General features: G+C 40.5%; 1 long non-coding RNA gene and 1 other non-coding gene across 2 annotated transcripts; one reads left to right on the forward strand and one right to left on the reverse strand.

Annotated features, from left to right (window-relative positions):
- Positions 1–811: 811 nt before the first annotated feature.
- LOC118500382 lies at positions 812–3791 on the reverse strand. Its single transcript, XR_004902949.1, has 2 exons — positions 1355–3791; positions 812–1150 (listed from the first exon to the last, which is right to left on the reverse strand). It is a non-coding gene; the product is annotated as an uncharacterized LOC118500382 (long non-coding RNA).
- Positions 3792–16950: 13159 nt separating this feature from the next.
- LOC114495732 lies at positions 16951–17165 on the forward strand. Its single transcript, XR_003684422.1, has one exon. It is a non-coding gene; the product is annotated as a small nucleolar RNA U3 (small nucleolar RNA).

The following is a 17165-nucleotide window of genomic DNA, read 5'->3' on the forward strand; positions in this document are numbered from 1 at the left end:
TATGTATGACAAGGTATTAATTTCCTTAATACCCAAATGTTCTTACATATCAATACAAAGGTAAATAAGTCAATTTAAAAACAATAGACAAGCTGCAGGGAAAAAATGATAAGAATATACAAAGTTGAAGCTCAGTTACAATTGAAGAAATGCAAACTCCCAAAGTTGAGAAGTGAATTTCCCTCCTTCTCATTGCCGGGGGTGGGGGGAATGGTTTGCTGTAGGTGTGGGAACTCTGTAGTCTCGGGTACAGCCCATCAGTAGCAGTGGAAACTGAGACCACCCTTTTAGAGAGCCATTTGGCAGGATTTATTAAACTTTAACGTATAAATGCTACTTTTATATTTAAATACATCCTTTGATCTTCTGATTCCATTTAGAAATTTATCCTATAGTTGTTGTTGTTTTTTTACATGCATGAACAAGAATAATCGTTGCCACTTTATTCAGCCAACCACCAGCTGAAGGCTGCTGTTCCATTACGATCTGGGTCCCTTATACGTTACAGCACACCTGTGCTTGCGTGCGGATGTTTAAATGACGGAAGTAGAGCTGTATGTGCTGCTAGACAGAAGTCCAAGATAAATAGTTTTGTGCAAAAAAAAAGCAAGTTGGAGAATATATATAACATAATCCTGTTTGTCTAAAATGAATTACTATTTTATGCATATGCTTTGGAAAAAACTCTAGGAGGAAGTGGGAGAGATAGAAGTACTTTGGCTTTGTACATTCTGTTGCAAACCATTTCTTTCTTTCTTTCTCTTTTGGTTTTGTTGTTGTGTATGTGCTTTTCTTTTAATTCCTTTGCTTGTTTGTTGCCATGAAGATATATTGTTCTTATAAAAACGTGCATCTAATGGTGAAATTCATTTTTATGTATATTAAATAATTTGTTTTAATTGTCCCTAAATGTTTTGGGAACCACAACTTGTAGGCTTTTTCCAACACCAGGAGCAAGATAAGGCGTGTCTTCCGTCCCTGGTTCTCTGTTCTCCCTCGAGTCGCTCCTGGTGGAAAGGCTCTGCTTTGCGAGTTGACTAAACAGACAAAGGTGCCTCTGAAGTCGGAAGACGCTTAGAGACGTGTGCACCCATGTCTGAGGGACAATGAGGCTTGAAAAGCAAAAATTAAATGTGCTTTTATAAAGAACCTGTGCACCCTGGCTGGCGTAGCTCAGTGGATTGAGCTTGGGCTTTGAACCAAAGTGTTGCAGGTTCGATTCCCAGTCAGGGTACATGCCTGGGTTGCAGGCCACGGCCCCCAGCAACCACACACTGATGTTTCTCTCTCTCTCTCTCCCTCCCTCCCTTCCCTCTCTAAAAATAAATAAATAAAATCTTAAGAAAAAAAGAACCTGTGCTTACTTTGTCACCTCCTCTCAGACCGTCTCACTTAGCAGCTATTAATTACGAGTAAGGGAAAGTGGAGAGGGAGTAAAGGCGGAAAATGAAGCAAATATACACCATATACATTCAGTTGTATGTTGAAAGAATATATTCATGCTACAGGAGAGCAGCTTAAAAAGCAACTGTGATATGCTTTGAAATAGTTATTTCAGGGAGATGTTCCTGTTAGTTGACTCGATGAACTGGAAAAAAAAAACAGAAGAGAAATAGGTTATTCTAATAGCTATTTTATTTATTCCTCTCCTTTCCCTGTTTGATCAAGTTTTCTTGCAAACTCCTTTGTAGGTTCAAGTTTCTGTGGGTAGGCAGAGCCTGGGTGGGAGCTGCTTTCCAATAAGGAGGAGGGATCAGACTGCCCCCTTCCTGATTGCTTTCCGTAGCCCTCCCTTCCTCCTCATCTCGCTGTCGTTCCTTAAGAAACGAGGCACTTACATATCCCAAGGGGTTAAACGGAGATTTCTGCTGCAGAGGGTAAAGTAGGGAGTTTGCTGCATTAATCATTGAATAACATCAATCACACATCCACTTGGGCAGTTAAATTTCTGTTGAACAAAGTACAGAAGTACCTGGGGAATGTCTCCCTCTTTGTAAGTGGTGTCATTAGACATCTGTCACAAAGGCCCTGTAAAAATAGATCGGGGGCTGCAAACAAAGTCATTTTAACGCCGACACAGTGCTAGGCACTCAATGGGTAATATTCTGTAAAAGTTATCGAGTAAATTAAATTTGAAAATAAATTGTTGCAGCAATTCCCTGAATGGACTATTTAATTAATTACCGTTTATCCAAACTCGTGCGCTTATTGCAGCAAGAATTATCTTCCTTGAAGCACCATTTTGATTTTTCAAGCTCATTTTCAGAAATTATCGCCGGTCTGAATTTTTGCTCACATGAAATCTGCATTGCTGATCCATGTTGAAAGGGTTTCTAACAATTGGTTCCCTTCTATCTGATTTCCCTTAAAAAAAATGATCATGCATGCAGTTACCTTTGCTAGCCTAGAACACATGGGAACCTGCCTCATAATATGCTTTCTGCTCCTGCCCCCCACACAGCCTTCCACCCCTCCTGGACCCTTCCGGACCAATCCCATTCTGTCCCCACTGTCACTTGTCATTCCAGCCAGCCTCACAGAACATAAGCACAGAGCAGTGTACTCACAGTGATAACTTACAGAGTTTTATTTCTGTTTTACACCACTCCATACCAATTTAATGCAGCCTTAATGATCTTTAGTGGGACATAAGCCCGTTGGAGGCAAAGGCTGCTTCTGTGACTTCACCAAAATGATTAGCATTTGCAGGAGGCTTCATGACCTAGTTAGTTTCAAGGGTGTGATACCATCTCAGGAAAAGATCAAAGCAGCTTCATTTAAAAATTTTTAAAAAGCATAGTGAGGGGTAATATCCATATCATACTGAGTCAATAAAGAAAGTGTCAAATATTTGCACATCAATCTAAAACTAGAATACAATTCAAATAAAAGTTTCAATTCTTGTAGATTTATGTCATTTAGGCTTTTACTCTAATATTAATAAAAAGCATTCTGAAGTCCACCTTGAGAAAATTTTAAGAAGTATATTAGGGAGAATATGTCATGTCAGTTTTTATACAAATATTTAAAAGTGATAATAATTAAAGAGATGACACTGGCAGAGTAATAGATATGTAGGTAAGCAGAGCGTAACTGAGACTTTAATAATGATCCATGTACATAAGGTAGTTTAGTTTTCCCTAGGGAAAGCCTTTTATGTTGGGGGGATAAAGGATGATTTACTCAATAAAGATTGAAACATTTGATTAACTATTTGGAAAAATAAAAATTTGGATCCCTACTGTTTAACAAAGTAAATACTAGCTAGATTAAAAATTTGAAAGTAAGTCAAAGTTTTTTAAAAACCTAAACGTATTGGTGAATATTTAGGCAGATATTTCTATAATCTATAAAAAAGAGAACTCTCTAAAAATAATACCAAAGACAGAAAATAAAGAGGAAGAAATATCCTGATACAGTTTAAAAATTCCACATAAAAATATCATAAATGATGTTCAACATAATAAACCGAAGAAAATATTTATAATGTGTAAAGCATATGTGTATTATAAATATTTGCCTTTATAGAAAAATGAGCAAGGAACTTTTTAAAAGCAACATAAAAAGAATAAACACAAATGGCAAACAAATTTTTGAAAATATTAACCATCCTAGTAATCAAGAAAGACTACCTAAGTGGCAAAGATGGAAAAGAATGGTACCCAGTGTTAGAATGGACATGGGAAAATGGAGCATTGTTCTGTACGTCTGGTGGGAGTGTGATGTTGTACAGTCTTATGGAGAGAAATTGGGTAATCCATCTCAAACACCCTTAAAAGAATATATGTAGGAATATAGCCCTGGCTGGCATAGCTCAGTGGATTGAGCGCAGGCTGCGAACCAAAGTGTCACAGGTTCGCTTCCCAGCCAGGGTACATGCCTGGGTTGCAGGCCATAACCTCCAGCAACCGCACATTGATGTTTCTCTCTCTTTCTCTCTATCTCCCTCCCTTCCCTCTCTAAAAATAAATAAATAAAATCTTAAAAAAAAAGAATATATGTAGGAATATGTATGCCTAAAGGAATGGTTATAACAGCTGATCATTATAGCAAATCATTTGGTAAAAACGTGTTATTCAGGAAAATCTCAAATAATAATAGCTAAATAAGGTAGAAATGTATTTTCTCGCTGTGTAATAAAGTCCTGAGATAAACAATCCGGAGCTAGCATTGCAAGTTCATGAGGAACAGTGACCCAGGTTCCTTCTCTCCTTGTGTCTCCAATCTCTTCAACATGAAGGTTTTACCTTATGGCCCAAGACTGTTATTTGCTATCCAGGCATCTCACCCCTGGCCAGTGGGAAGATGTGAAAAAGAAAAGCACAGTTCTTCTTTAAAAAGATAGTTCCTGGAAGGTAAAGATAGCATAACAAAGGAAACTGAGAAATAAGCCTTTCTTTCAAACAGCACCTGCCTAGCTAAAAACAAAGAGTCTTGTTACTAAGGGAAAAGGAAAGAAGAGTATTAGTGGCTAACCTTCAGCTTCTGCCACACAACCAAATTGTCCACTTTTCCGAAATTTTGAAAAATCATATTGATGGGTCATAGCAGCATCGTATTGTCGAGTCAATAATGAAAGTGTCGAATATTTCATAAATGATTCAACAACAAATACATTATGGTACATTTAGACAATGAAATACTATAAAACCGTTACAATGCTGATGTGGGTCTATAATTATTAACGTGAAAGGGGTTGCACAGTCTATTGTTAAATGCTAAAAGCAGGTCATGAAATTGCTTTTGTAATATGACCCTATCATCTCTTATTTATCAATCTAGTTGCCCTTTCATTTATCTACCTACCTACCTACCTACCTTGAAGTGCTTTTTAGTTTCTAAAATGATAGAATTTCTAAGTTACCTTGCCTTTAAATTTCCAACTATATTGCACTGCAACATCAAATGAGCACTGGGCATTGGTTGTGATGGCCGTCACTCTCTAGTAACCATCTCTTTCCTCTCGTTACTGGTGGCAGCATTCTGTACATGTCCGTGGAACAAGCTTATTAATTGTGCTGTTCAAGACACTTTCTACTTTCCAATGATTTGTACGCTTTCTATTTCAGTTTCTGAGAGAGGTGTGTTAAAAACACCCATCATGGTTGGGGGGGGGGGTATAATAATGCTATTATTGTATATGGAGATCTGTCCAGAAGGTATCCAGCCATGTAATATGAAAAATAGAGACACTTATTCAAGAAGATGTGAGATACAAGAAACATTGTACGTAGGACAACAACACCTCAGTCCCCTTCAAAGGAGGCACCTTTGGGACCTCACACAGTTCGGTCTGAATCAAGTCATTAGCAACTGCAGCATGTATTCTTTCTGCTCCGGTAGCAGAAGCCAGGGAACGAATTTTGCCACGACATGTTTCATGCCAAGATCCTGCATCAAAATCTCAGGCACAGTGGTGTTTGGAATCCCCAGATCAGCTTCCGGTTCTCACACCATGCGCCCCAATCTTTGTTGATTGGAATTCATACATGTTCAACAATCTCAGGCATCCTGCTTGCCACAGGCCTTCCAGACCATGGATCACTTCCGACCGATTCTTGGCCGTCTTTGAAGTGTTTGTGCCACACTTTTATTTGTGCTGCACTCATCGCATCATCCCAAAAGCCCTCTGAATCAACCAAATAGTTTCTGTGGAAGAATGTTCAAGCTTAATGCAAAATTTGATGCAGATTTGTTGCTCTACTCGCTCAGTCATTTTGAATGCGATGGCCACACAGCACACATGCTCACTCAACAGCATCTGCTGCCCCCACTGACTAGTACAGTGAAGTTGTCATTGTTCATGCATGTGCTTTCCAGTCCACTCTCCTTGGCTACCAGGTTACATTGATGTCATGCAAACCATTCTTGTTATATTAACAAATGGCTGGACTTTTCCCAGACAGACCTCTTATATTATTATTTGTCTGTATACAATTTCAAGGCTATGTTTTTGGATGCATGCAAAATTCAGGATTATTATATTTTCTTGATAATTGTTATTAATTGTCATTAAATAATTGTCCTTCTTATACCTAATGCTATTGCCCTAAATTCTGTTTCTTCTAATTAATGTCGCCTTTCTATCTTTCTTTATTTGTTTAGTTTTAACCTGTAATATTTTTTCCCAGAATTTTATTTAAAATATGAGGGGTCATTGCCATTTATGCTTGCAAAGGTCATAAAGATAGAATTTTTGTTTCTATTCAGATAATTTCTACTGGATTTATTTCTACCATGTTACTTTAGTTTTTGTATTAGCCACATTTTTTTTCTTACTATTTGGGGTTTTTGTTCTTGCTTCCTTTGAGACTGATTTTGTTCTTCCCCGCCCCCCTAGTATTTAGGAAGATATATATTCTCTTTCTTTGAGTGGTTACCCTTAAACTTGAATATACCAGGCTACGATGGAGGTAATCAGTAGCTCTTGCTGTCTCTTCTCGCATGTTATCTATTTATTACTTTCCTCTGTGTTTAAACACCTCCCCAAATTAGCCTTTATTATTCAGGGTTGTAGGGTATCCCATACATCGCCCTTCTGCTCCTCTCTGGAATTCAGAACCAGTGAAGACAGAGGAAGAAGAGGGAGAGAGAGTCAGGAATAAGAGACTGAAACTCAAAATACAATATTAGCTTTATTTCAGATAGATTTGATCAGAGAAAGTGATCTTACGATACGTTGTTCCTGAGTGAGAGGGACTGAGCCCCCGACGGCGGCACAGTGAGGCCACGGCGGGTCTCCCTCGCGAGGCTGGTGGCTCCCGACCGGGACACAGGCAGGCCAGAACGCTCCTCTGGCTCGTCTGGGGCAGGCAGCTCTGCGGGAGAGACAGTGGCAGGGCTGGGCGAGCATGGAGAGCTCTTCCCGCACGCCTTGAGGAGGATGGTTAAGGGTGCGGAGAGGAGTGGAGAGTGTTTTTATAGTGTCACTTGTGGAAACTGAAGTAGAACTGTCCTTCTTTCTATGAACACAGGCGTGGGAAGTAAGGGTCCTCTAACCATTATGACTGCTATCGCTGCTTTGTTAACGTTGTTTTCTACATTCCCTGCTTACGGTGGGTGCATCTACCATGTACCTAGTGGTTTAGCTTCAGGGCCTTAACTGGAGGGGCCCTCCCAGGCCTCTGAAACCGGGAGGAAGCAGCAGCCCCTGGAGAGCTGGAGGAACGGAGCCCTGCTCGCCTGGAGGTCGTGCTTCTTTGTCCGGTGGCGTCTCGGAGCTGCAGGAGACCGGGTGGGCATTGGGCTCCCGTCCCCACGGACAACCTGCACTCCTCCGACCCCGTGGGACATCAGCATCTTCCCCGAGGAGAAGAATGAGGCTGAGACACTGTTCCTTCCGCTCTTGGCCCGAGGGCCATGTGACTTGCTTGGCACACTGCCCTGCTGAGAACTGCCCGAGCCAGGCAGGGAGTGCGAGGGACGCTGGGTGCGGTGAAACCCAGCTGACCTTGATCAGCTCCCGCGACAGGGAGATCAAAGGGCTGGCATTATCTGAAGACTCCCCCCAGTGCCAACAGCAAACGCAAAGCTAAGCCAAACTTTTCTAAATGATGGCTGCATTTTTTTTTAAAAGAACAAATTTTGACCAACTGTGTTAGAAGACTGATTTATCTTTCTACTTCTTTACATAGGATATTTAAAAGTCATTTTCCCATCAAGAGGTGAGCAAAGAGTATGCAGGCAAGAAATATAGGAAAAAAATGTATTATAGAAGAGGTGAAATTGTGATGAAAATAATTAAAAGAATGTATTATATTCCTGAATTTTGTGAGATTGTGTAGCATTTAGCTATTATTTTAAATTTTATTTGTTGTGATTTCTATTCTTATTCAAAGGAGATATACATTTTTGTACTTATTTTTTAATTATCCTTTTCTTAGAAAGGGTTTCCTAGATTATAAAGCTGTATGTCCCACAAAAACCAGGACCCACTCTGGTTTTTTGTTTTGTTTTGTTTTACAAATATGTTTGCAAATTTCTTTGCTTCCCTCTGCTCCTTGTCTCCCACATCTTTGCTGGGGCCCATTGTCCTTCTTCACCAGGTACATCTTTTAGCAGTTCTTCCAGCGAAGGTCTGTTCATAGTGACCTCTGACAGGGTCAGAGTTCAGCCCTCCACTCTGCAATGAAACATAGCTGGGTAAAAAAACTCAATTTGGGACTTTTTTCCCCTTTGGGCACTGAGAGGTGTTTCACCTCCGGCGTTTGCCACTGTTGCAGAGAAACGTGCTTTTCCCTTTGAGGACGATCAGTCCTTTTTTCTCCCTGTCCTTTCTCTCTGTCTGTTGTGCACGACAGTTTCCTTTTCACCTGTCTGGTGTGAGTTAGCTTCTGTTTAACCTTCCAGGGCCAAGGTCTTCTGCAGTCTGAGGACTGCTGCTCTCTGTCAGTCCTGGGAAAGTGTTATTCGTTAGCATCGCAGTGCTTACGTTGTTTTTAATGAGTCCTGAGCAGGTGCAAAACAATAGCTTAAAAATATACATTAAGGTAGAAGGAATAATGGGGGAAAAGCAAAAAAGAATAATAGCGCAACCCTTAAATGCTCACCATCGAGTGTGGGAAAGGCCGAAAGGGCAACACTGTTACTTCTAGTTTCCCTCGTGCACCGCCCCCGCCCCCACAGTGAACCCACCATTTTCCCTTCAGGGGCCACTGTTGTCCTAAACTCACTGTTGGTAATTTCTTTGTACTTGCACAAAGAAACTATATGGCAGTTCATGATTTAAAGCGTTGTAGGAGCGGACTAATGCTGTATTATGTTCTTCAGTTTGCTTCGTCCGCTGAAAGTTACGTTCCTGAGATCCTACTGTATCGCTGAGTGTAGCTACAATGTACTCCTACCCAGTAGTAACTAGTGTCCCACCACCCACGTTTTGTTTGTTCTACTGTCAGCTCTACAGACATTGGTTGGTTTCTAGTTTTTTATTCATTCTGCTCTCAATGGACATTGGCTGGTTTCCAGCTTCTAGCAGTCCTAGTGCTGCTTTAAGCATCCTCATAAATGCTTCCTGGGACAAGATAGTTTCCCTAGGGTTTATACCCAGGAGTGGGACTCCTGGGTCATAGAGTATGGACATCGTCATTAAGAAAAATTGGTTTGCAGAGTAATTGTACTAATTTGCCGTCTTAACAGTACTGTATGGGAGATGGCCCTGCTCCCTGTGCCTGCCAATGCATGGCAGTCTCAGACTATATAACATTTGCCAGTTCTGTGGGTGTGGAATGGTGAGTCACAGAAAATGTGTATTTTTGCTGCTGATAATGAGATTGAATGACATTTTACATGTTTATTGACCATGTATGTTTTCTTTTCCATAAAATGTTTGTGCAATTCATTTTACCCCCTCCCTTTTACATTGGTTTGCCTTTTTCTTATTGATTTGTAATTTTTTTTACATATTTGGGATACAAATACCATGACAATTATATTTTTAGCAAATAGCCCCTCCCATCTATGGCTGGTCTTTTGGTGTCTTATGATGTATAGACATTGTTAATTTTAATGTAGCCAAATGTGTTAATTTTTCCTCTATGGTGGTCAATTTTTATTTCTTATTTAAGCAATAAATAAAAGTATTATAAAAATATTCTCCCATAATGACTTCTAAAATTGTTATTGTTTCGTGTTTTACATATGGCTCATTAATTCACCTAGAGTTGATTTTTGTATGTGATGCACTGAAAGGGTGTAAGTTCTGGTTATTTTATGTACCTTATTGATGTTTTTGTACATATGTGTTCTGATCTCCCCTCTCACTTGTTATACAAAAGATATGTTGTGGAATTCAGGAAAATGGTATTCTGGGAGAAATCTACAGTCTTCATACTTAGAGGCTGAAAATTGAGTAAATATGTTTCCAAATTTGAAATTTAAATGAATTATAACAGAAAACCCACAAAGGATGCAGAATAAAAAGCAGTATAAAGATAAAAGCAGGAAGCAATTAAATAATCATTACATAAACAATAGATCAATTACACAGAAATCATATTAAGTAATAGGCTCAAGGAAGACAAAATATTATTTTTTTAAAAGTAACAAAATTGATACACTCTGGTGAGACTAGTCAAGAAAAAGAGAAAAGGCAAAAATATATATCAAATTGATAAAGATGTCAAAAGTTCAGGTGCAACAGAGATTAAAAAGATAAAGAAATGCTTTTTATTAACTTTATGCTAATAGGATTGAAAATTTAGGAGAAAACATGCAAATTTCTAGAATAAAATATATATTGATTTGCATCTATCTTGCTAAATTCTCTTATTAATTCTAATAATTTCTCTGTGAATAACTGTGGGTTTTACATATAACAGCCATACAATATGTGACTTAGAACAGTATTTTCCTTTCCCCATTATCTGTTAGAAATACTATATTGGAACTTCCCATTCTGTCTTCCATGTCGTATAACCTCTCTTTCTTATTTCCATTGTTATCTCTGTGTTATATTATGGGTGATTTATTCAGACCTGTTTTTCAGTTGACCACTTTATATGAAGATTTAACTATTCATTGAGTTTTTTAAACAAACATTTTTTAAATTTACTGTTTGGACTATTATTTTTTAAGATTTTATTTATTTTTAGAGAGGGAAGGGAGGGAGAAAGAGAGAGAGAGAGAAACATCAATGTGCAGTTGCTGGGGGCCATGGCCTGGGTTACAGGCCATGCAACCCAGGCCATGACCCCCATGTACCCTGACTGGGAATTGAACCTGTGACACTTTGGTTCACAGTCCATGCTCAATCCACTGAGCTACACCAGCCAGGGCCTGAATTTTTAATTTAAATGAATTAATCTTTTATTTCCAGAAGTCCAATCTGATCCTATTTCAAATCTCTCACTTGTTCTCTGTTCATAGTTTCCTTTTGTTCAAGTATTATTTTGATTCTTTCTTTTACCTTTTTAATCATTTTAAACACAGTAACATTTATAGACTCTTTCAGAGTGTTCAATTATCTGTATAGTTGTGTAGGTACCAGTTTTGTTGAATGTTGAGCCATTTGATCCACCCTCATTTCCTAATGTGGTTTGTAGTTTTCATGGTGAGCCCACCTTAAACATGGGTGGTCTCCCCGTGGGAGCCCTGGGTGCCCCAGACCACAGGTCTGCCCTGCAGTGTGCATGGGCATCTGGTTTTGCTATGGTTCCAGAGTTTCCATGGGTTTGGCCACATTTGCTTTTTCTTGCCCCAATTTTTTACTAGTGTATCAGCTGAGAATTCTTATGCTATAAGGCTTGTGTAAAATTAGATCCTACACTCAGGCTTAGGCTAAATTTATCAAGAGGGATGTTTCTTTTTCCTTCACGCTCAAACCTTAAATATTGCAAGATTCCTTGCTCTTTGTCCTTGCTGGAATTTTTTTTTAGTGACATTTTTATGGACTAAGCAACTTTGCAGGATTATTCCCTTAATTCAAACTTTTGCTTCCATATATATTAATCTTGAGTGAACCCAAGGCCATCACTTGTCTTTATGTGAGGTTTATGAGGTCTGTCCAGAAGGTATCCAGGCATGTAATGTGAAAAATAGAGACATTTACTGAAGAAGAAACAAGATACAAGAAACACTATACATAGGATAATGATACCTCAGTCCCCCTTAAACTAGGCACCTTGGGACCTCACACGATTCTGCCAATTGCCATCAGCTGCTCCATTATATTTTCCTGAATCTCATCAACACTCTGAAATCTCTTACCTATCAAAGGTGATTTTAGTTTTGGGAAAAGCCATAAGTCATAGGGCACCAAATCTGGGCTGTAGCAAGGCTGAGTCACTTGGGTGATTTGATGTTTTGCAAAAAAACCCTGTATAAGATGTGATATGTGAGCAGGCATGTTGTTGTGATGAAGTTGTCTATCACCAGTTCCCCATAGCTGTGGCCTTTTGAATCATCCTAATAGCTCCCATGGAGGAATGTTCAAGCCTAACGCAAGATTTGATACAGATTCGTTGCTCTGCTTGCTCAGTCATTTTGAATGCGACAGCCACACAGTACACATGCTCACTCAATGGCATCTACCACCCCCACTGACTAGTGCAGTGAAGTCGTCATTGTTCATGTATGCACATTCCAGTCCACTCTCCTTGGCTGCCAAGTTGCATCGATGTCGTGCAAACTGTTCCTGCTAACAATGGCTGGACTTTTTCCAGACAGATCTTGTATAACCAAACTCCCATTCTCTAGCTGTTGGTTCTATCAGCCCAACTTAGAGCTGTAGCTACCATAGGACTTCCCTTTTCTCCTTCTTGGTTGAATCATCTACTTTTAAAAACACAATATATTTGTATATTAGTGACTTATTTTATTTTATCCAAAATATCTATGTTTTTATTGCAGGAGTGTGGGAGCCCCCCCCCCCCTTGTCGCTGGAACCAGAAGTTATAGAGTCTTGATTTACACCCAAATTTATATCTACATTTAAGTAAATACTCTCCATTGAGTGGGATTACAGATTATTTTAATTTTCTATTAAAGCCTCACTTTCATTATTTGGTCTTTATACAATTAATATGGAATACTTTCATTATTTGAAAATATTATAAAATAATTTCAATTTGAAAAGAAAGTTTAATGAAAACTGGGTTAGGGTATCACACTACCATGTAGTTCAGAAATCATTTTATTCTCAATTGTCCATGTCAAGCGGGGGAGGAAATCACGAAGTTCTCAATTATTTTATATTTAACTTTAGAATGCATTACAGTGAAACATCACCAGTTCAGACTAAATGAGGAAAATGAATCTAAGTTCATCTAAAAGATGGACATTTTTAATGCCTTTTAAAAATTTCTTCAAGTACATGCAATAAATGGAACAATAAATGGTGTTAATTAGGAAAGGTCCTATGTTGTGTAATAAACAGACTACATTAGTTGTTTTATACTTCAAAATAGAGAAACATTTCCCACTGCCATCTACCTATGCTCCTCACTCCTTGTATTTATTAACTACTGTTAAATCCAAGTATCATTGAGCAGTTGCAATGATAACTTTTTAAATGTCAATGGTCTCAATTTACTGATGACACTTATTTGTTTCCAGGTCTCTCTGGGGGTGCATGCTGTGTCTTGGGGTGTGTGTGTGTGTGCCTGTGTTTAGGGGAGACACTTGGGGGTGAGCAGTGTCGGTGCTGAATGATTTTTAATGACTCCTTCAAAGGCTACCTTTACTTTTAGCCTAGTTCCAATTCAAATGATCATTAATTCTAAATTGTTGAGGTTCAAATAATGGTTTTCTTTAAATGATTTCCCATATGTGTGTACAGAATTTTTTTTTAATTTTGAGGGATTAAACAGTCTAATTCTAAAGTACAAGGAAAATAGAAAATACTTCCCACAAATATCCTATCAAAACATCACCCTGTGTATCACCTGAGCCTTTCCCTCGTGAGCCCAGCTTCCTTCAGAAAGCCTTTCTGGTAGCCTTCATTAAACCAAAATCTGTATGAAACAAAAGCATGCCCGTATAACAAATTGTGGAAGACAGTTTCTGACAGTGGACTTTCAGTGGACTATAAACATCTCTTTTCTAGATGTTGCAGTCTTCCTAAGACCTTAGGAGAATTTCAAGTTCCTTTTATAGAAGGGGGGGAAAAAAAGAAAGAAAAAAAAAAGGAGGGGAGAGAATGAGGGAGGAAAGAAAAAAAATCTCACAGAGCCTTACTAAATATAGATATATTTCTTTATAAGCCCATTTCTTTATTATCTTCTCTTTCAGATTACGGTAGTCCTGCCCTAGCGGAAGTAAGGGAATGGTTCATATGTGTGGTTTGGGTGTGTGTGGAAGGGTAACTACAGTAGACCGGACAGTCTACTGGGTAACAGGAAGGGTAACTACCGACAGCCTGGCAGTGTCTGACCCTGGAATCTGAGCCATCGATTGAGTTGGGCTGAAACTACAGAACCAAGTTCAACCTGGGAAGTGGGGACATTTGCAGCCATTCACGCCTCAAGTAGGATCAGGAGAGCGTGGCCGCTGGCTACAGAACTCCCCTGAAATGTGGATTCACTGGAGACCCCACCCCCACCCCCAGTTTAGAGTCAGACGTGCCTGTGTCCGGTCCCAGAATTTCTGTTTACTTCTCCCATGAGTTTAAGCAAGCTGTTCTACTTGACGTTTTTTCAGGACTCTCGTATTCACATACCTGCCTCGTAGGATCTCCATGGAGGATCAAATGTGCTGGGGCATGCAGAGCCCTCTGCACCCTGTCCTGTCACACAGCAAGCACTCATTTACTGTTGGCTGTCACTGTTTTTACAGTCACTCTAGTTCTTGCCACCCAGGTAGGCAGGCAGGATCAAATGACCTTGTCAGTAGGTTCCAAGGCCACAGCATTGAGCCAAAAGTTGAGGGACCAGACTTCCGTGCCAAGGGAGGATGGACGGATAAAGCCATCATCGTAGTAGGAGCAAAGCAGAGCTCCTAGCTCAGAAGGGCAGAGTAACAGAAACATTCGATGCCTGGGACCCAATCCCAGGAAACAGCACAGGAAGTGGTTAGCAAAACTGGTGGCCCAACAGAGTCTGTTCTCAGCTACAAGGCACCGCATGGATCTGGAGACCCAGCTGCAAAGGCAAATGGGCATCCAGTCTAAGGCAGCTGGCCATGTGTAGCTTCGGAGACCCTCTGCACCCCACCCTGCTCCACCCCAATTAGCTGATGACTGGCCCTTGAGCCTGAGGAGTCTACAACTACTGGGGAAGGTTCACGAGACTTTTCAGCTTTGGTTTTCTTTATTTTTGAACGTATATTTATAATTCAGAAGTCAAAACTACATGGAAGGGTATACACAGGAAGTCTTGCTTTTACTATTCATTTGGCTGCCAGAAGTCAAACAAACACTATTTTGTTTGGAACTTTAAAATTGTTAACTTTTCTAACAAAGAAGTTAAATCAGATTCTGACAGAATGATACCATGCCAAGATTGCATGTTACATAATAGTTAGGCTAGCATCCTGTACTTGAATTAAAAAAAAAAATAGAAGCTAAACAAAAATATCTGGAAAATACATCTCCACTAAGCTATGATTAGCCTAGTTTCAGATCAGTCATGCTAATAATTTATATTTTTATAGTACAAAAGCATCAAATATCTAATAACTTTAATAATCAAGCTCTTTTAAGTATAGTAAGAAAGATTTGGCAATAGTATATTTTATGTTGGGAACCGGCCTGCCTGGTTTCAGAAGCTGTGACCCTCCCCCCCATGGCTAAGGCTGAGTAAAAAGACCTTGGGACCATAAGCCACTAAGGAGACAAAGCTTATCCTCCCAGCAGGGGCTCAGCCTCTGCCCCCTTTACTTCCCTGTGCTTGGCCCTGGGTGGGTGGCTGGTTAGCCAATAATGGGTAAGATTCCTCAAGGAAGGGACAACCTAAAACAGGCACGGTTGTGAGGGGGCCCATCAGGGAAGGATTTAGGGGACTATAGAAAAGGGATGAGGGACCCTCACCCCTCGACTTTTCAAGGGCCTGAGTCCTTGTTCTATCTGTAAGAAGTCTCCTAATCTCTTGGCTGCCTTACTCCCCGCACCTGACCTAAGCCTCAAACAATGCGGGAGGGTGGTGCAGCCCTGGGCTGAAAACGGTGGGTTTCTGGGGCAATCAGGCTTAAGAAAGAATGCACAAAATCCTGTGAAAACTGCTTTGCTAAAAACGCCCTCAATTCAAACGATAAGGGTCCAGCATAAAGTGAGTTTCTTTCCCAAAGTTTTATGGCCCTTTGGCATCACTTAGAAGAAGCCCTCATAATTCTTTGAATGTTATCTGTTGTTTGATCATTACTGCCTGACAATGACTAATGAGCTTTATGCCCTGAATTCCTATGCAAATTAAACTCAATAGAAGCCCATTGAGGAAAAGGCTCCTGGCCCTTCTCCTTTGAGATCAGCTACCTTTCCTCCCCAGGCGGATCATGCCTTGGTAGACCTAATTCTCATTCGCGGTGGGTGGAGAGGCTCTGCAGGTGGGGCCCCCCCACCCCACAATTTTAGTTATAACACCGTTAAAAACTTTGTATATCTATTGTGGCCACAAAGTCTTTTTTCATGCTAGTTAACAGTTATATGTAGGCTCCTTTCCACAAAAATCTTATTTTACCTGTGTTGGTCCAGACACCTTGTCACACACTGATAGCCAAAGTCACGGAAGCATCGTGATAGCTGCTTCTAGGTCTTTGACTCTTGTTACGTGGTCAGGAGAACTTGGCTTTCCAAGTTCCCAGGTAAATAATATCCCAAGGACAATTCCCCGTTTGTTACATAGGGGCCTGAGGAGGTCATGCTGTGGGTCCAAGAGTAGAATGTGGACACACCCCGTGGGCAGGAGGTGGGCTGCCTCCCTCTCTCATTCCTGCACCAGCCACCAAAGTGTCTCCAGGTGAGCAGGGTGATGCGCACTCATCTTGCAAGAATAGGGTTCTCTCAGGTGATCTTTTGAAATCTCCGCACACATCCTGACCTGTGGTTCCGGGACTTTGGGGCTGCCCAGGAAGTGTCTGAAGAGCTCAAATATGTCAGTAAATTGGTACCGTGCTCTGGGGAAGGGGCCATTGCTGCACTCTGACTAGTTGCAGAGGTCATTCATTCATTCAACAAACACCAGTGGAGGACCAGGTTCTGTGTTAGGCTCTGGATGTACAAGAATGTAGAGTAACCTCCTGGAGCATTCAGTCTAGGGGTGGACACACAAACATTCACAGATGTTTACAATGTTCTACAGGCTAAACTAGTGCTGTCCACAAGCCGGTTTCTAGCTCAGGGTTGACCCGTCCACTAGATATGTGGGAGCAGCGGTCAGGAAGGCTTTACCAAGAGAGTGAGAGTTGGGTTAAATTTGAAAGCAGCTTTTGACCAAGCACTGGGAAAGGGCACTGAAAATAGCCTGTGTAAACGCAGAGAGCTAGGAGAAAGTGGGGTGGGGCAAGGAGTTAGAAGTGGGATTCAAGACCACACTTTCAGGGATCATTTCTATAGTTTGCTGCTAGAGAAGTTTCTCTGAGCGTGTAGAGCACCCAAAACCACGAGGAGGAGATGGGGTGTTCTCCTGAGCTTGAAGTCAGTTCTCGGTGTTGCTTTGGTGACTGCCATTTGCCATTGATGGCCATTCTTCTCTCTCTCTCCCGGGGGAATCACAGGGAGAGAACACCGTCTGAGTGGT

Source organism: Phyllostomus discolor, chromosome 4 (assembly GCF_004126475.2).
Source record: "Phyllostomus discolor isolate MPI-MPIP mPhyDis1 chromosome 4, mPhyDis1.pri.v3, whole genome shotgun sequence".
Classification (NCBI taxonomy): domain Eukaryota; kingdom Metazoa; phylum Chordata; class Mammalia; order Chiroptera; family Phyllostomidae; genus Phyllostomus; species Phyllostomus discolor.